The following is a 20,016-nucleotide window of genomic DNA, read 5'->3' on the forward strand; positions in this document are numbered from 1 at the left end:
AAGGGGACATAAATTTAAGGTGAATGGTGGAAGATGAAGGGGTGATGTCAGAGGTAGGTTCTTTACCCGGAGAGTAGTGGGGGCATGGAATGCACTGCCTGCGGAAGTAGTTGAGTCGGAAACATTAGGGACCTTCAAGCGGCTATTGGATAGGTACATGGATTATGGTAGAATAATGGAGTGTAGATTAATTTGTTCTTAAGGGCAGCACGGTAGCATTGTGGATAGCACAATTGCTTCACAGCTCCAGGGTCCCAGGTTCGATTCCGGCTTGGGTCACTGTCTGTGTGGAGTCTGCACATCCTCCCCGTGTGTGAGTGGGGTTCCTCCGGGTGCTCCAGTTTCCTCCCACAGTCAAAAGATGTACAGGTTGGGTGGATTGGCCATGATAAATTGTCCTTAGATTATCATAGAATTTTGGACACTATGATTAAACTAGGACAAAAGTTCAGCACAACATTGTGGGCCGAAGGGCCTGTTCTGTGCTGTATTTCTCTATGTTCTATGTTCTATGTATAACACAAACTGATCAATCATTAAGACTTGGTAATGAACTATTTTTAACTGAATTGAACAGATATTTGGTCTGAACACAGCCAGACAAGCAGCTGGATTCTCCGCTCCCCGACGCCGTAATCACATTCGATGAGGAGGCGGAGAATCCCCGATGTTGCCAAAATCGGGGGTGGGGCCTCTTCCTCCATGCTCCACCCCCTGAAAAGCAGCGTACTCGAGGGGAATAACGCGCTATGTATCCACGGCCTCAGGCAATGGCCTGAGACCCACCCAATGATGCTCCGTCCCTGACCGGCCGAGTTTCCGAAGACGTTGTACTCTCATGGTTACACCCGTCGTGAACTAAGTGTGGTGGCTGTGGACTCAGTCCGGCGCCGCCACAGTCAGGGCAGAGTGGCTTCAGTCGGGTCTGGGGGCACTGTGGGCGGGCGGTAGAGGGCCCGGGTCCGTGGGCTGAGTCTGCCATGAAGTACGACGTGGCTGCTGCAGGCCGCCGCTGTGCGCATGTGCAGCCACGAACCCGGCAATGCTCCGGGCCACATGGGAACCTGGATTGTAGTTTTGGGGTACGGGAGATTGAGAGTATAGAGGTCAGGAGCACAGATTTGACTTCGCAGGAGGGTGCCAGTGTTCAGGTAGGTGGTTTGAAGTGTGTCTACTTCAATGCCAGGAGTATACGAAATAAGGTAGGGGAACTGGCAGCATGGGTTGGTACCTGGGACTTCGATGTTGTGGCCATTTCAGAGACATGGATAGAGCAGGGACAGGAATGGTTGTTGCAGGTTCCGGGGTTTAGGTGTTTTAGTAAGCTCAGAGAAGGGGCAAAAGAGGGGGAGGTGTGGCGCTGCTAGTCAAGGACAGTATTACGGTGGCGGAAAGGATGCTAGATGGGGACTCTTCTTCCGAGGTAGTATGGGCTGAGGTTATAGCTGGGGGAAGGGCAATTATGATGCCATTAGACATGACTTAGGATGTGTAGGTTGGAGAAGTAGGCTGTAAGGGTTGGGCACACTGGATATGTGGAGCTTGTTCAAGGAACAGCTATTGCATGTTCTTGATAAGTACGTACCAGTCAGGCAGGGAGGAAGGGGTCGAGCGAGGGAACTGTGGTTTACCAAAGAAGTGGAATCTCTTGTTAAGAGGAAGAAGGAGGCCTATGTGAAGATGAGGCGTGAAGTTTCAGTTGGGGCGCTTGATAGTTACAAGGAAGCGAGGAAGGATCTAAAGAGAGAGCTAAGACGAGCAAGGAGGGGACATGAGAAGTCTTTGGCAGGTAGGATCAAGGAAAACCCAAAAGCTTTCTATAGGTATGTCAGGAATAAAAGAATGACTAGGGTAAGAGTAGGGCCAGTCAAGGACAGTGGTGGGAAGTTGTGTGTGGAGGCTGAGGAGATAAGCGAGATACTAAATGAATACTTTTCGTCAGTATTCACTCAGGAAAAAGATAATGTTGTGGAGGAGAATGCTGAGACCCAGGCTATTAGAATAGATGGCATTGAGGTGCGTAGGGAAGAAGTGTTGGCAATTCTGGACAAGGTGAAAATAGATAAGTCCCCGGGGCCTGATGGGATTTATCCTAGGATTCTCTGGGAAGCCAGGGGAGAGATTGCTGAGCCTTTGGCTTTGATTTTTATGTCATCATTGGCTACAGGAATAGTGCCAGAGGACTGGAGGATAGCAAATGTGGTCCCTTTGTTCAAGAAGGGGAGTAGAGATAACCCCGGTAACTATAGGCCGGTGAGCCTCACGTTTGTTGTGGGTAAAGTCTTGGAGAGGATTATAAGAGATACGATTTATAATCATCTAGATAGGAATAATATGATTAGGGATAGTCAGCATGGTTTTGTGAAGGTCATGCCTCACAAACCTTATCGAGTTCTTTGAGAAGGTGACTGAACAGGTAGACGAGGGTAGAGCAGTTGATGTGGTGTATATGGATTTCAGTAAAGCGTTTGATAAGGTTCCCCACGGTCGTCTATTGCAGAAAATACGGAGGCTGGGGATTGAGGGTGATTTAGAGATGTGGATCAGAAATTGGCTAGTTGAAAGAAGACAGAGGGTGGTGGTTGATGGCAAATGTTCAGAATGGAGTTCAGTTATGAGTGGCGTACCACAAGGATCTGTTCTGGGGCCGTTGCTGTTTGTCATTTTATAAATGACCTAGAGGAGGGCACAGAAGGTTGGGTGAGTAAATTTGCAGACGACACTAAAGTCGGTGGAGTTGTAGACAGTGTGGAAGGATGTTGCAGGTTACAGAGGGACATAGATAAGCAGCAGAGCTGGGCTGAGAGGTGGCAAATGGAATTTAATGTAGAGAAGTGTGAGGTGATTCACTTTGGAAAGAATAACAGGAATGCGGAATATTTGGCTAATGGTAAAATTCTTAGCAGTGTGGATGAGCAGAGGGATCTCGGTGTCCATGTACATAGATCCCTGAAAGTTGCCACCCAGGTTGATAGGGTTGTGCAGAAGGCCTATGATGTGTTGGCCTTTATTGGTAGAGGGATTGAGTTCCGGAGCCATGAGGTCATGTTGCAGCTGTACAAAACTCTGGTACGGCCGCATTTATAGTATTGCGTACAGTTCTGGTCGCCTCATTATAGGATGGACGTGGAAGCTTTGGAACGTGTGCAGAGGAGATTTACCAGGATGTTGCCTGGTATGGAGGGAAAATCTTATGAGGAAAGGCTGATGGACTTGAGGTTGTTTTCGTTAGAGAGAAGAAGGTTAAGAGGTGACTTAATAGAGGCATACAAAATGATCAGAGGGTTAGATAGGGTGGACAGTGAGAGCCTTCTCCCGCGGATGGAGGTGGCTAGCACGAGGGGACATAGCCTTAAATTGAGGGGTAATAGATATAGGACAGAGTCAGAGGTAGGTTTTTTACGCAAAGAGTGGTGAGGCCGTGGAATGCCCTACCTGCAACAGTAGTGAACTCGCCAACATTGAGGGCATTTAAAAGTTTATTGGATAAGCATATGGATGATAATGGCATAGTGTAGGTTAGATGGCCTTTAGTTTTTGACTTCCCATGTCGGTGCAACATCGTGGGCCGAAGGGCCTGTACTGCGCTGTATCGTTCTATGTTCTATGTTCTATGTACATCGGCAGCTAGAGCTGGGAGCTCTACATTGCCTTCCTGCTAGCCCCCAGCAAAACTGCGGATCGGTGGCCGTTTTGCGACAGTTTTCTTGACGTAAAACACACCGTTTTCATGCCGGCGTGGGGACTTATTCTCCCAAACAGAGAATCCAGCCCAGGGTTTCTGGAGTTTGGGAAAAGGAGACAAATTTCACATGTGTTTTGTTGGTGACTTTAAAGTTTAGATTGCATGACCTCTATCCAGTCTCAGTGCTTACAGCTGCTGTCAATTCACTTTGGGTTTTTTTGAGTTTTTTTGTGGGTTTTCAAATGAACACCAGCAGGAGAGAGGAGTTGAGGAGACAGGGGGCACGATTCTCCGAAATGGAGACAAAGTCCCGACGCCGGAGAGAAAACCGGAGTGTTTCACTCCGGCGTCGGAGCCCGCTCCCAGCCCCCTATTCTCCAGCCCCCGGGGAGCTAGGAGCGTAAAAAGCGGCGCCGCGTAAATGACGCGGCCGGCGTCACGTAAATTAAGTCACCCGCACATGCGCGGTTGCCGTCCGTCCCGAGGCCGCCCCACAAGAAGATGGTGGGTGGATCTTGAGGGGCGGCGGAGGAAAGGAGGTCCTCTTTCAGAGAGGTCGGCCTGCCAATCGGTGGGCCCCGATCGCGGGCCAAACCCCATCGGAAGCCCCCCCCGGTGCAGGAACATCCCTGCCCCCCACAAGCTGCCCCCCCCCCCAGCGTTCCCGCGCAGTTCCCGCCGGCAGCGAACTGGTGTGGGCAGCGCCGGCAGGAACCTGTCGTGTTGGGGCGGCTGCTCAGCCCATCCGGGCCGGAGAATCGGCGCTCGCCTTTTGCAAACGGCGAGCGCCGATTCTCCAAGCGGCCAGCTGTGATTCTTGCCGCGCTGGTTTGGGGGGGGGGGTGGGAGAATCGCTTGCGGGTGCCGGGGCGGCGTGGCGGGACTCGCGTAGCACCTCGCCGATTCTCCCACCCGGCGTTGGGGGGGGGGGAGGATTCCGCCAGGGACCCTGTGGATGTTTTCAATTGGTGTCAGATGGGGAAAAAAATCACCATTCACAACAGTGATGATATGCTGTGGTGTGATCAGCACGTGCACAGAAGGGAAGGGTACAGGAGTGAGAGACACAGGAGGAAGGTGCAGAATTGCAGAAATTAGTGGAGAAGAAAAGGGAGGAAAGCAATTTGGAGAGCATTATGTACATGACAGGCTCATGACGCGTGTGATGAATTAGGTGGAGGAACGCTATAATGGGAGTCATAAGAACACCAGGTAGGGCATCAAGATATGTATCAGCATGTTGAAATCATGCTTCAGATGTCTAAATAGGTTTGGTGATGTCCTTCAGTACTTGCCAGCAAGGGCCTCGAGATCATAGCAGCAGGCAGAGGACAAACATACAAAATTGGAACAGAAGTCGGCCAATTTGCCACTTGAGCCTGCTCTGCCTTTCAATGAGGTCACGGCTGATCAGGCAGAACTTCATGAAGATTTTAAAGAGGAGGAGGAGGAATGTGAAGGTCGGACACCTATTGCTGGACCAGATGTATTCATTGCTGCCAAATATTCACTCTAATAGCTCAGGGGCGGAATTTTCCGACCCCCCCCCCCGCAGGGTCGGGGAATCGCCCGGGGCCAGCGTAAATCCTGCCCCCGCCATGGCCGGAATTCTCCGCCACCTGGGAATCGGTGGGAGCGGGAATCGCGCCCCGCCAATTGGCGTGCCCCCCGCGGCGTTTCTCCGGCCCGCGATGGGCCGAAGTCCCGCCGCTGTCAGGCCTCTCCCGCCGACGTGGTTTAAACCACCTCTGTGCCGGCGGGAGCATGCGGCGCAAGCGGGCCCCAGGGTCCTGGGGGGGGGGCGCGGGGCGATCGGACCCTGGGGGGTGCACCCACGGTGGTCTGGCCCACGATCGGGGCCCACCGATCGGTGGGCAGGACAGTGCCGTGGGGGCACCCTTTTTCTTCCGCCGCCACCACGGCCTCCACCATGGCAGAGGCGGAAGAGACCCCCTCCACCGCGCATGCGCCGGTGGTGACGTCAGCGGCTGCTGACGCTCCGGCGCATGCGCGGACTCATGCCGACCAACGTAGGCCTTTCAGCCAGCCCCGACACTGGGCGGCGTGGCGCCAAAGGCCGTTGGCGCCAGTTTTGGCGCCAGTCGGCGGAGCGGGAGCCACTCCGGTACGGCAGGACCCCCCTCCCCGCTGGGTGGGGGAGAATTTTGCCCCAGATGTCCAGTTAGTTGTTCTAATTTACCACGACCAGAGCCTCTTAGACATAGCATAGAATATACAGTGCAGAAGGAGGCCATTTGGCCCATCGAGTCTGCACCAGAAAGACCGACCCGTCTAAATCCACCCTATCCCCACAACCCACTAACCCCACTTAACCTTTTTGAACACTATGAGCAATTTATCATGGACAATCCACCTAACCTGCACATCTTTGGACTGTGGGAGGAAACCGGAGCACCCGGAGGAAACCCATGCAGACATGGGGAGAACGTGCAGACTCCGCACAGACAGTGACCCAGCGGGGAAATGAGCCTGGGACCCTGGAGCTGTGAAGCAACTGTGCTCACCATTGCGCTACCGTGCTGCCCACTGTCTTCTTAGTGGGCACAAACCAGTGCTTCATACCCATCCAATGATCTCATCATGGATTGGAATTCATCAAGAAACAAATGAAAGAATAGATTAGCACTTGGGACACAAGAATAGAAAAACATCAATGTGGTGGTCTTTTTGTTAACAATTTAGAGTATCCAATTATTGTTTTTCCAATTACAGGCCAATTTAGCGTGGCCAATCCACCTACTCTGCACATCTTTGGGTTGTGGGGGTGAAACCCACGCAGACGGGGAGAATGTGCAAACTCCACACAGACAGTGACCCGGGGCCGGGATTGATTGAACGTGGTGTTAATGAATTTTACATGGTATTATAAAAAGGGAAACTTAAAAACATGATGGGTGGGATTTAATGGGTGCGTTGCGCTTAAGCAAAAGTGCGACGAGGCAGTTAAATCGTGGGAGAGGCAAAATCGAGAACTGTGGTGGACACTGGTATGTCTCAGCATCCATAGTGCCACAATGCCAACCCCTGGATCACGTGGCCCCATTCCAGGGGCAACCCCAGCTCCTGCCCCACTGACTACTCATAACTCCCTGTGACTGCGGAGACCTCTCTCTACGGGGCTGAAGGCTATAGCTAATTGGGAATTGGCAATTGTAGATAAGTGAACACTTGACACATCTCAAGTGGATTCCCATGGATAAGCATGCCATGTAGCATGTGGGAGTTATTGCCGAGCACTCCAATCAGACTGACGCCTGGACACAGTGGGAGGCAACACCTAGGACGCAGCAACAAACATCCAAACATTCAGGGGCTGAGCCCCAGAAAGGGGACATTTCCACAACCAGAGGGTAGTGTGTGCATCGGGAAGGGGACCAGCGCTCAGTCCAGGTAACGTTACGTGTGGGTTTTTGGGGTACAGGATGTGGAATGCAATGAGCAGGGATCCGCCCTGCAGCTGGGGATGCATGGCCAGGGTGTGCCGAGTGGTGGACAATCGGGGGGACTGAAGGTCCAGGGGTGGAATACCACTGATTGTCAGTCTCACACCCTCTCCCAGTTCCTTACAGGTATTAGAAGCTACCCGAGGGGTGCTGCTGGCAGGCTACACGGCCAGACTCCGGAGGCGGTGGCAGCAGCACCGTTGACAGAGCTCATGGCGCCCCACAACCTGAGGACTCGGCCGACCATTAAGCCAAGGAGGGACCCAGAGGGGGAGGCCCATGATGGCCCAAGGTCACTAGACCATCAGGGAGTGCCCTACTTCAACAGGAAGTTTGTGCGTGACCAAGACAGATCATGCACGGGTGTACACGCTTCCCAGGGAGTGTGCACGACAGCTACATCCTGAGGACGATGCTGGAGGGGGGGTTGCGCACCCAGGACCTCCGTGTCCAGGGCAATGGGGCATGGGATTGGGGCCATTCAAAGCCTGCCTGCTATTGCTAATGGACCTATCGGAGAACCACACATGAAACTCTATAGAGGCAGCCACACCCTTTAGTTACCTGTAACACCAAACCATTATTGTTTGGGCTGGACTCCTCCGTCATCTTTACTATTGTAAGTTTGCTGTCTCCCCATCTCTAATTGAGAGGTACACAGGGTTGCCACTTACCTCCAGAACATCGCCTGCTGCATTGCTCAGCTAGCTTTTCAAAAATCTGACCATGAGCTGAGTGGTGACAAGGCCCATCCCTAATTCCTCCAGAAAGTGCTGTGAGACACTTTTTTTTTTGAAGATATTTTATTTCAAACATATACCAAAGAAAACACAGTCCAACAAGACATAATTAACAGTTTGTACAATTCTTCCCCTTTTAATCCCTCCCCTCCCCCTCCACCTCTCCCCACACGATGAACAGTTCCTCAGATAAAGTCATGAACGGCTTCCACTGCACTTCAAAGCCCTCTTCTGACCCCCTGAGAGTGAACTTAATATTATCCAGCTGGAGAAAGTCATACAAGTCCCCCAGCCAAGCCGCCTGTTGATGTAGGGCACTCCCTGATGGTCTGGTGACCTTGGGATGTACGAAAAGTGAAAGGAGGTGGGGTTGGAGTGGGTTAGGGATATGTTCTCAGAGAGGAAGTTTGCTGGCGGGAGAGGTTTGAGTTACTATGGGGAAATGAGTTTAGCTGTATGCAGGTACAGGACTTTGCGCGAAAGGATTTATTGACGTTCCCCCAAGTTGTGGAGTGCACGTTATTGCAGCAACTCCTGCTCCCTGTAGGATTGGGGACATATACAGGTGGTTGGGGGAGCAGGGCAAGACACTGGTGGTGAGGATAAAGCATAAGTGGGAGGAGGAGTTCGGGAGGGAGATAGGAGACATCGGTGTGAGGCAATGCGGTGGGTGAACCCAACCTCCTCCAAGAATGAGCATGATTCAGTTCAAAGTGGTGCACAGGGTACACATGACTTAGGCTAGAATGTGCGGGTTCTTCGGGGGGTAGCAGTTGGGTGTGAGAAGTGAGGGCGGGGGCGGGTGAAATCTGCTAACCCATGTTCTGGGGATGCAAGAAGTTGGTGAGTTTTTGGGAGGCAGTGTTTGGGACATTATCCAGGATATTGGGGGCTGAGGCCAGGTCGATCCCGATGGAGGGAATCTTTGGGATCTCGGAGGAACTAGGACTACTGCAGGGGTAAGAGGCTGATGTTGTGGCCTTTGCCTCTCTGATCGCCTGTTGAAGGATCCTTTCGAATCTTCCATGGCTTAATCCTTTGGTTCCTACACAATAGTGTCATCACCGATATTTTATCCAATTTAAAATGCCCTCTCAACTGGTTCCATATCCTAATAGTCGACTCCACCACCGGATTTCTCGTACACCTCCCCAGGGTTAACGGCAATGGAGCCATCACCAGGGCCTCAAACTAGAACCTCTGCAGGACTCCTCCTCCAACCTGATCCACTCCACCCCCTCTCCCACCCACCACCTTCTCCACATTCACATAAATAATACATCAGGTCCGGGATCGCCAACCCCCCCTTTCTGCCTCTACCTTTACGGCAGAGCCCTCTTCACTCTCGGTACCTTCCCTGCTGAACTCCATCCTCCGGAAGAAAGCCATGGGGAGAAAGATCAGGAGGGTCTGAAAGACAAACAGGAACCTTGGCAGCACATTCATCTTTACCACCTGCACCCTCCCTGTCAACGACAGGTGCAAAGTCTCCCACCTCTTGAAATCCCTCTTAACCTCTTTGACTAAGGCTGTCAAGATCCATCTGTGCATCGTCATTCACTCATGCATGACCAGGATCCCCAAATACCTGAGCCGCGCTTTTGCCACCTTGAATGGCAGTGACACCATATTGGCCGCCGCCCCGATGCATTCACTAGGAACACCTCGTTCTTCTTAACATTCAACTTCTACCCGGAGAAGGCACCAAATCTCTCCAACAGCCATGATTCTGCCCATACTCTCCAGTGGGTCAGACACAAACAACAACAGGTCTATAGCGAAACCTAGTGCTCCCTACCCCCCCTCGCACTCCCTCACCACTCAACTGATTCCCCAAGGACCATCGCCAAGGGTCAATTGGCAACACAAATAACAATGGTGACAGTGGGCATCCCTGTCTTGTCCCCCTATGTAACCCAAAATACAGCAAACACGTCTCATTCGTACCAACACGAACCACAGGGGACGCAAATAAAAGTTGAACCCACGCCACACACTTCAGCCCAAACCCAAACCTACCCAGAATTTCAAACCTCCACTCTGCCCGATCGAAAGCCTTCTCCACATCCATGGATACAATAAACTCAGGTGCTCGTTCCCCTGACAGAGTCATAATTACCTTCAGCCGCCTCCTAATGTTACTGGAGAGCGACCTACCCTTCACAAAGTCTGTTTGATCCTCAGAGACCACCTCTGCCACATACCATTCCAACCTACGCGGCAGCACCTTGACCAGTACTTTCACGTCTGTGTTCAACAAAGAAATGGGCCTGTAGAACCCACACTCCGTGGGTCCTTCCCCTTTCTTGGGATCAAAGATATCCACGGTAATGTTGCCGGCAACTCACCCTTCTCCACTGCCTCACTGAACATCCCCAACAAGTAGGGGCCAACTCTGTCGCAAACTGCTTATAAAACTCCGCTGGAAATCTGTCCGGCCCCGGGGCCTTGCACGACTCCATCCCCTTGATACAATCCATCACCTCCTTTAGTCCCAACGGCTCCTCCAGTGTCTGCCTCTTACCCTCCTCCAGCTCTGGGACCAAGAATCTGTCCAGAAACCACCCCCTCCGCCTTTCCAACCGGCACATAGGGATATATATCATGAACACCTCATTTATCTTTTCCGGGTTTGAAACCAGCTCCCCCTTCTCCGCTCTTACCTGCAAAATATCCCAAGGCGCTGCCTGACGCCGCAACTTGTTTGCCGACATACAACTCACCTTCTCCCCAAAACGCATACTGCACCCCCCTCGCCCTCCGCAGCTTTCCCGTTGTCAACTGATCAAACTGCCCCTGCAACCTCTTCCTTTCCGCCAAAAACTCCATTGTGGGGGCCGCTGAGTATCTTCTAACTTGCTCAACTATCTTGTCTAATAATCACTGTGCTCCTCTCTCCTCTCCCTCCTCTTCGCACCACACAAGTGCCAGACAATGACCATCTCCTACAAGAGAGGACCTAACCAATGCCCCTTGACATTCAATGACATTACCATTGCTGAATATCCTACAATCAACATCCTGGGGGTTACCATTGATCAGAAACTGAACTGCACTAGCCACATTAATACTGTGGCTACTAGGACAGGTCAAAGGCTGGGAATCCTGCGGCAAGTAACTCACCTCCTGTCTCTCTCCAAAGTCAGTCCACCATCTTCAAGGCACAAGCCAGGAGTGTGATGGAATACTCTCCACCTGCCTGGATGAGTGCAGCTCCAAAAACAGTCAAGAAGCTTGACACCATCCAGGACAAAGCAGCCCACTAATTGCTCCTCCTTCCACAAACATTCAAACCCTCCACCATTGATGAACAGTGGCTGCCGTGTGTACCATCTATAAAATGTGCTGCAGTAACTCACCAAGGTTCCTTAAACAGCACCTTAAGCAGCAGATACCTGGGAACCCCACCACCTGGATGTTCCCCTCCAAGTCACTCATCACCCTGACTTGAAAATATAGAACATAGAACATTACAGCGCAGTACAGGCCCTTCGGCCCTCGATGTTGCGCCGACCTGTGTAAAACCACTCTAAAGCCCATCTACACTATTCCCTTATCATCCATATGTCTATCCAATTACCATTTGAATGTCCTTAGAGTTGGTGATTCCACTACTGTTGCAGGCAGGGCATTCCACGCCCTTACTACTCTCTGAGTAAAGAACCTACCTCTGACATCTGTCCTATATCTATCTCCCCTCAATTTAAAGCTATGTCCCCTTGTGCTAGACATCACCATCCGAGGAAAAAGGCTCTCACTGTCCATACTATCTAATCCTCTGATCATCTTGTATGCCTCAATTAAGTCACCCCTTAACCTTCTTCTCTCTAACGAAAACAGCCTCAAGTCCCTCAGCCTTCCCTCATAAGATCTTCCCTCCATACCAGGCAACATTCTGGTAAATCTCCTCTGCACCCTTTCCAATGCTTCCACATCCTTCCTATAATGCGGCGACCAGAATTGCACGCAATACTCCAAATGTGGCCGCACCAGAGTTTTGTACAGCTGCAACATGACCTCATGGCTCCGAAACTCAATCCCTCTACCAATAAAAGCTAACACACCGTACGCCTTCTTAACAACCCTCTCAACCTGGATGGTAACTTTCAGGGATCTATGTACATGGACACTGAGATCTCTCTGCTTATCCACACTACCAAGAATCTTACCATTAGCCCAGTACTCTGTCTTCCTGTTATTCCTTCCAAAATGAATCACCTCACACTTTTCTGCATTAAACTCCATTTGCCACCTCTCAGCCCAGCTCTGCAGCTTATCTATGTCCCTCTGTAACTTGTAACATCCTTCCACACTGTCCACAACTCCACTGATTTTAGTGTCATTTGTAAATTTACTCACCCATCCTTCTACACCCTCCTCCAGGTAATTTATAAAAATGACAAACAGCAGTGGCCCCAAAACAGATGAGGTGCCATTACTGCCTCAATCGCCTTCAACCGGTCAGTGTACATCTTTCTTTTGCTGCTGAAATTCCTCCTTGATGAAGCTCATCAGTTGCTCCATCTGAGGCTTTCCCGCCGCTAATGACTCTTCCTCCTCCGCCATTTTCACAATTGGTGCTGCTTCACAAGTCTCCTCCAACTCCTTTGGCAGGTCCCGCATCATGTTCTGCCAGGTCTGATAGCCAGTAAATATGCCAATCCAGGGGACAGTTTCTTCCCATCACACTTTCCAGTCCACTTTTCTGCAGAATCTACCCAAAACATGGGTGAGAAGGGCCAAAACCAACACCTTCGAGTCTTAGCCAACTTGTGTGCGACCACTCCTTCCATCGGAAGTCATGAGCCACCTCTTTGTTTTGCTTTATCCTCCCTTGGGATGTGGGCATTGCTGCCAATGCCAACGTTTGTTGCCCATCCCTATTCTCTTCTTGAACTGAGAGTCTCGCTTTCAGAGGGAATTTAAGAGTCAACCGAATTTGTGTGTGTCTGGAGTCACATGTAGACCAGGTTAAGGACGGCAGATTTCCTTCCCTAAAGGATATTAGTGAACGAGATGAGTTTTTACAACAGTCAACAATGGTTTCATGGTCATCATTAGATTTTTAATTACAGATTATTATTGGATTCAATTCCAGATTTTTATTGAATTCAAATTCCACCAACTGCTATGGTGGAATTCAAACGCAGATTCCCAGGATCCCAGAGGGTTACCCTGGGTCCCTAGATTATTATCCCAGAGACAATACCACTACGCCACTGCAGTCCTTGTGGTGAAGGTACAGTCATAATTGTGAGGGATTCAGACTTGACACCAAGTCATTACAGCAAACCTATTGGTAAACAACAGAGATCAACATATTACAGTGTCTAGGTACTAATTTACAGGTCCAAGCAGATCACACTTTATCTGTGAAGCTAATGGACAGTAATGTGGGTTGTCTGCTTATTTGTGTTCAGCTTCTTAGGTGATAGATTGCAGCCGTCAGTTATGTCCACAGTCCCTTTCTTTTATCCCTTTTTTCCTTGGGATGACCCAATAGATCCAATCACACTTTGTCATAGAGAGTCTTTTATTCTGCTCGGACTCCGTTCATGTACACTTATTCTGTTTTTCTCTCTCCCGCTCAGCATTATGCAGCAGCATCGTTTTTCGTTGCTCTTTCTGAATCTTATGACTTTTCCCTTACCAGTTCATCAGTCACCAAGTCAACCATTGCGTTGGAGGGAAAAATACAGCTATTCGACTTTAGTGTGCTACCGTCTCCCACTCATGGGATACTAGACGAAGACTGTTGGAGTTATAAATTTGGCCTTTATTACAACGCTATAGCAAGCGCTAGCGGCATTCCAAGTTGGGACGCCAGAGTGCTCAGATTCGAGGATTCTACAGACAGTTACACTTCAGATTCGGTTACAAGAAATTAGCACATACCAATCATCCGTTACTAGTTTTCTTTGTCCAATATCGATTAAGATTATATCATACATAGCATATGAGAGCAACTGACCAATCATCACTAATGCATGCTGACAATCATGGAAATATCAAATCAGTATAAAGACACGTACATGCTGTCTTCTAATATTTATCATTGGCTCCCCATGATCAAGAATGAGGATATCAATCACCCGCTTGTCTGACTCTTCTAACTTATAATCCATTTCCCAAGGTAAAGAATGGCCTGCTACATTAACAGTTCTGGATAGTTATATCTTCTTCCAGACAATTTGACACCGTTGAAAGATGCTACATTGTTCCCTTGTTATTTTTGATCTGCAGCTTATCCTTTCCTGGGCCCCATCACCAGTGAGATGTGACCTTGCTTCCTGTAGCTGACAACTTTAACTAAACAGCTTGTGTGTGTAATACACATCAATACAGAAGTATTTAACCCATTCAGCATTTATCGGATAGCTAAATTCAATATAAGGTCTAAAAAATACACCCTTTCACCCGGCTTAGCAATTTGTTACACAATGGCAGTTGTTTCTGTAGCCTGTGGATTTAACCAATCATAAGAATTTCTCTCATCTTATTCCATATCTTAAGATACATAATACTTTTGTAACAGATTACGTTTGTCTTCCATTCTGCATTAGGGTTAGCTTATACTTCATATCTGCATATACATCTTGCACTTCAATGACAATTAAATTTCATGACAATTTAAGACAATTCTTCCATGGAATGTGTGATTCACTGGCAAGGCCACCATTTGTTGCCCGTACATAATTGCTCTTGAGAATGTTGATGGGACAGATGCCAACATTGTACCGTGAGGCATGATGGTGAAATGAAATGAAAATCGCTTATTGTCACAAGTAGGCTTCAAATGAAGTTGGTGTGAGAAGCCCCTAGTCTCCACATTCCTGCACCTGTTCAGGGAGGCTAATATGGGAATTGAACCGTGCTGCTGGCCTGCCTTTGTCTGCTTTCAAAGCCAGCGATTTAGCCCTGTGCTAAACCAGCCCCAGGTAAAAGAAGCCAAGAGATTTGTCTGTGAAAAACTGCAGCTGAAGCAGAATGACTTTGGTTGCTCTTTTCAAACCACAGTGTGTGTTTTAACCCGTACGATGGACAAATAATTACCCAAGTATTTTAGTTCAGAGTTTATTTACCAGAGACAACATTATTTACTTAAGTAATCACACGTTCATGCACATAGGACTATAACTATCACACTTAAACTTAACTTCCAGGTGACGGCCAGATATAGAGTAGATATGGCCTTATCTATTTCCTAACTTCAGGGGGCTGGAGTTCTTGGAGGTCGTCTGGGTTCTGTTTTGTTCTTCAATGGATGTTGTGGGCCCTTGAACTTGACTGGTGTTGATAGCTTGCTGCTGTCGAAGATCAGTCAGAAAAGACCAATCAAAAGAGAAAGAATGCAGGCCTGCGCTGCCTTTTAACCGGCTTGAGTTTTCCCTGCCCCTTTTGTGGGTGGCCTCTGGGTCGCTGTCAATCAATTGCTCAGGGTTCCACCCCCTGATCGGTTACGTCCAATTAAAGGCTGCCACATCAATTTTGGGGTGGACATTCAGTGGCCAATCCTGGGAGTGTTCCGATCAGGGGCTGCTGCCGTTTTTGCGGGAGGCCATTTTAGATGGCCACACTTTCTTGGGACAACAACTTGCAACTGGACATTTCATTGATAATACTTTGTTTTGGAGCATTGGGGATAAGACTCTCTCTCAAGGTTGAATGATGCCTAGAAGCTGAAGGATTATTTAACTAAAACCTTATAAAACACAACAACTCCTGTGATTTCATGGGTGATAACCCCAGGGATCAACCTTAGCAAGTTCAGACCCAAGTTTGGAAGCTCACAACGGACACCCTCCAGAGCCGGCCTGGCCAAATTCTCTCGAAGCGGGTCGTATATTTTTGTTCACGCAGTGACGGCAGCACGGTAGCATTGTGGATAGCACAATCGCTTCACAGCTCCAGGATCCCAGGTTCGATTCTGGCTTGGGTCACTGTCTGTGCGGAGTCCGCACATCCTCCCCGTGTGTGCGTGGGTTTCCTCCGGGTGCTCCGGTTTCCTCCCACAGTCCAAAGATGTGCAGGTTAGGTGGATTGGCCATGATAAATTGCCCTTAGCGTCCAAAATTGCCCTTAGTGTTGGGTGGGGTTACTGGGTTATGGGGATAGGGTGGAGGTGTTGACTTTGGGTAGGGTGCTCTTTCCAAGAGCCGGTGCAGACTCGATGGGCCGAATGGCCTCCTTCTGCTCTGTAAATTCTATGATATGAATCCTGAAACTTATGTAGCTATTTAAATAAACACATAACTGAAGTCTGAGTTGAATATTAAAAGCTGTATTTAAAGGTAAATCAAATTGTCAGTGAGTATTCAATTTTGTCTGCTTCCATCAGTTGATGCCAGCTGGGGCACCAACAAGGTGGGCAACACGGTAGCACGGTGGTTAGCACAGTTGCTTCACAGCTCCAGGGTCCCAGGTTCGATTCCCGGCTTGGGTCACTGTCTGTGCGGAGTCTGCATGTCCTCCCAGTGTGTGCGTGGGTTTCCTCCGGGTGCTCCGGTTTCCTCCCACAGTCCAAAGATGTGCAGGTTAGGTGGATTGGCCATGCTAAATTGCCCTTAATGTCTAAAATTGCTCTTAGTGTTGCGTGGGGTTACTGGGTTATGGGGATAGGGTGGAGATGTGGGCCTGGGTCATGTGCTCTTTCCAAGAGCTGATGCAGACTCGATGGGCCAAATGGCCTTCTGTACTGTAAATTCTGAGGTGATGGTGAGCTGTGCTCTTGAACTGTTGCAGCCCATTTGGTGTAAGTATGTGGGACAATGTGTGACGTGGAGGAGAGCTTTCAGGTTTTGGTGTTCCAATGCACCTTCTGCCTTTGTTCCTCCAGGTGGTGGAGGATGTGGGTTGCAAAAGTGAATTTGAGGCTTGGTGAGTTGCTGCAGCACATCCTGTATCTGGTACACACTGCTGCTGCTGTGCCATTGGTAAAGGGAATTAATGTTTAAAGTGAAATGAAAATCGCTTATTGTCACGAGTAGGCTTCAATGAAGTTGCTGTGAAAAGCCCCTAGTCGCCACATTCCGGCACCTGTCCGGAGAGGCTGGTACGGGAATCGAACCGTGCTGCTGGCCTGCTTGGTCTGCTTTAAAAGCCAGCGATTTAGCTCAAGTGAGCTAAATCAGCTCACCAGTGGTGAATGTGGTGCCAAGCAATTGGGCTACTTTGCATTGGATGGTTGTGTGTTTTTTAAATGTTATTCTAGACACATCCATGTAAGTAAGGGATTTTCCATCAGACTCCTGACTTGTACCTTGTAAATGTTGGACCGGCTTTGAAGAGACAGGAGGCGAGTTACTCACTGCAGAATTCCTAGTCTCTGACCAGCTCATGTAACCAAGTATTTGTGTCCAGTTAAATAATCCCAGGTTATTTGTTATGGCTTCCCTCCAATTCTCTCCCTGACCCTCTCAAATGTGTTTGTGCTCTCTGGTTCCAAAAGAGACAAAGAAACAAAACTTGAGTGACTGGAGATCAAATATTTACCTACTGGATGGAGTAGTGAGAGTGATTATCATACACTATCATGTCGGGTAAGATGGAATGAGCGACAATAATGGATTGATAAATGGGGATGTATGAAAATACTTAGATAGGGAAGTCTCAGATATGCTGAAACTTAACTGGATATGAGGAGTTGATTTGAAGGTAAGCTTGGTAAGGTGGAGTAGGTTGGGATTGCTGAACAGGAGATAGGTGTGGTAGTCACCACTGTTTGTATATATGACGTATATGAGAAGTAATACGGTAAGGCTCCTGTACTACAGGTACAAGGGTAGATCCCTGCTTGTTGGCTCCGCCCAGTAGGCGGAGTATAAATGTGTGTGCTCACCGAGCTGCAGCCATTTCAGCAGCAGCTGTAGGAGGCAACACATCTCTGCTTAATAAAGACTCGATTACACTCAACTCTCGTCTCGTCGTAATTGATAGTGCATCAATAGGTAAATCATTAAGTTGTGTACTACATTTCACTTGAGACCAGGGCAGCTGCTAACCCTCTCCGCCACCTCCTAACATCTCTTCCCTGTCATTGTTGCTCCTATTGTTCTTTGCAACTCAAAACTGATGAAGCTTTGGAGGAATATCGGGAAAGTAGGACGAATCTCAAACGCGCAATAAAGAGGGCTAAAAGGGGTCATGAAATATCTTTGGCTAACAGGGTTAAGGAAAATCCCAAAGCATTTTATTCGTATGTAAGGAGCAAGAGGGTAAATAGAGAAAGGATTGGCCCACTTAAAGACAAAAGAGGGAATTTATGCGTGGACTCAGAGGAAATGGGTGAGATTCTTAATGAGTACTTTGCATCGGTATTCACAAAGGAGAGGGACAAGACGGATGTTGAGGCTAGGGATGGATGTTTAAATACTCTCGGTCAAGTTGTCATACGGAAGGGGGAAGTTTTGGGTATTCTAAAAGACATTAAGGTGGACAAGTCCCCAGGACCGGATGGGATCTATCCCAGGTTACTGAGCGAAGCGAGAGTCGAAATAGCTGGGGCCTTAACAAATATCTTTGCAGCATCCTTGAGCACGGGTGAGGTTCCGGAGGACTGGAGAATTGCTAATGTTGTCCCTTTGTTTAAGAAGGGTAGCAGGGATAATCCAGGGAATTATAGACCTGTGAGCTTGACGTCAGTGGTAGGCAAACTGTCGGAGAAGATACTGAGGGATAGGATCTATACACATCTGGAAGAAAATAGACTTATCAGTGATAGGCAGCATGGTTTTGTGCAGGGAAGGTCATGTCTTACAAACCTAATAGAATTTTTTGAGGAAGTGACAAAGTTAATTGATGAGGGAAGGGCTGTAGATGTCGTATACATGGACTTTAGTAAGGCGTTTGATAAGGTTTCCCATGGCAGGTTGATGGAAAAAGTGAAGTTGTATGGGGTTCAGGGTGTACTAGCTAGATGGATAAAGAACTGGCTGGGCAACAGGAGACAGAGAGTAGTGGTGGAAGGGAGTGTCTCAAAATGGAGAAGGGTGACTAGTGGTGTTCCACAGGGATCCGTGCTCGGACCACTGTTGTTTGTGATCTACATACGGGGAGGACGTGCAGACTCCACACAGACAGTGACCCAGCCGGGAATCGAACCTGGGACCCTGGAGCTGTGAAGCATTGATGCTAACCACCATGCTACCGTGAGGCCCCGAGTCTGATTAGCAAGTTTGCAGATGATACTAAGATTGGTGGAGTTGCAGATAGCGAGGAGGACTGTCAGAGAATACAACAAAATATAGATAGATTGGAGAGTTGGGCAGAGAAATGGCAGATGGAGTTCAATCCAGGCAAATGCGAGGTGATGCATTTTGGAAGATCAAATTCAAGAGCGGACTATATGGTCAATGGATGGGTCTTGGGGAAAATTGATGTGCAGAGAGATCTGGGAGTTCAGGTCCATTGTACCCTGAAGGTGGCAACACAGGTTGATAGAGTGGTCAAGAAGGCATACAGCATGCTTGCCTTCATCGGACAGGGTATTGAGTACAAGAGTTGGCAGGTCATGTTACAGTTGTATAGGACTTTGGTTAGGCCACATTTGGAATACTGCGTGCAGTTCTGGTCGCCACATTACCAGAAGGATGTGGATGCTTTGGAGAGGGTGCAGAGGAGGTTCACCAGGATGTTGCCTGGTATGGAGGGTGCTAGCTATGAAGAAAGGTTGAGTAGATTAGGATTGTTTTCGTTGGAAAGACGGAGGTTGAGGGGGGACCTGATTGAGGTCTACAAAATTATGAGAGGTATGGACAGGGTGGACAGCAACAAGCTTTTCCCAAGAGTGGGGGTGTCAGTTACAAGGGGTCACGATTTCAAGGTGAGAGGGGGAAAGTTTAAGGGAGACGTGCGTGGAAAGTTTTTTACGCAGAGAGTGGTGGGTGCCTGGAACGCTTTACCAGCGGAGGTGGTAGAGGCGGGCACAATAGCATCATTTAAGAAGCATCTAGACAGGTATATGAATGGGCGGGAACAGAGGGAAGTAGACCTTGGAAAATAGGAGACAGGTTTAGATAAAGGATCTGGATCGGCGCAGGCTGGGAGGGCCGAAGGGCCTGTTCCTGTGCTGTAATTTTCTTTGTTCTTTGTTCTTTACTCCTGACTGCACACAGTAGCAATTCCAGGG

At 49.0% G+C, this 20,016-nt stretch overlaps 1 protein-coding gene across 1 annotated transcript in view; it reads left to right on the plus strand.

Moving 5' to 3' along the window:
• The window catches only part of LOC119974367 (integrin alpha-E-like), a 406,093-nt gene that overhangs the window by 269,708 nt on the left and 116,369 nt on the right, over window positions 1-20,016 (plus strand).

This window comes from Scyliorhinus canicula, chromosome 12, assembly GCF_902713615.1.
Source record: "Scyliorhinus canicula chromosome 12, sScyCan1.1, whole genome shotgun sequence".
Classification (NCBI taxonomy): Eukaryota; Metazoa; Chordata; class Chondrichthyes; order Carcharhiniformes; family Scyliorhinidae; genus Scyliorhinus; species Scyliorhinus canicula.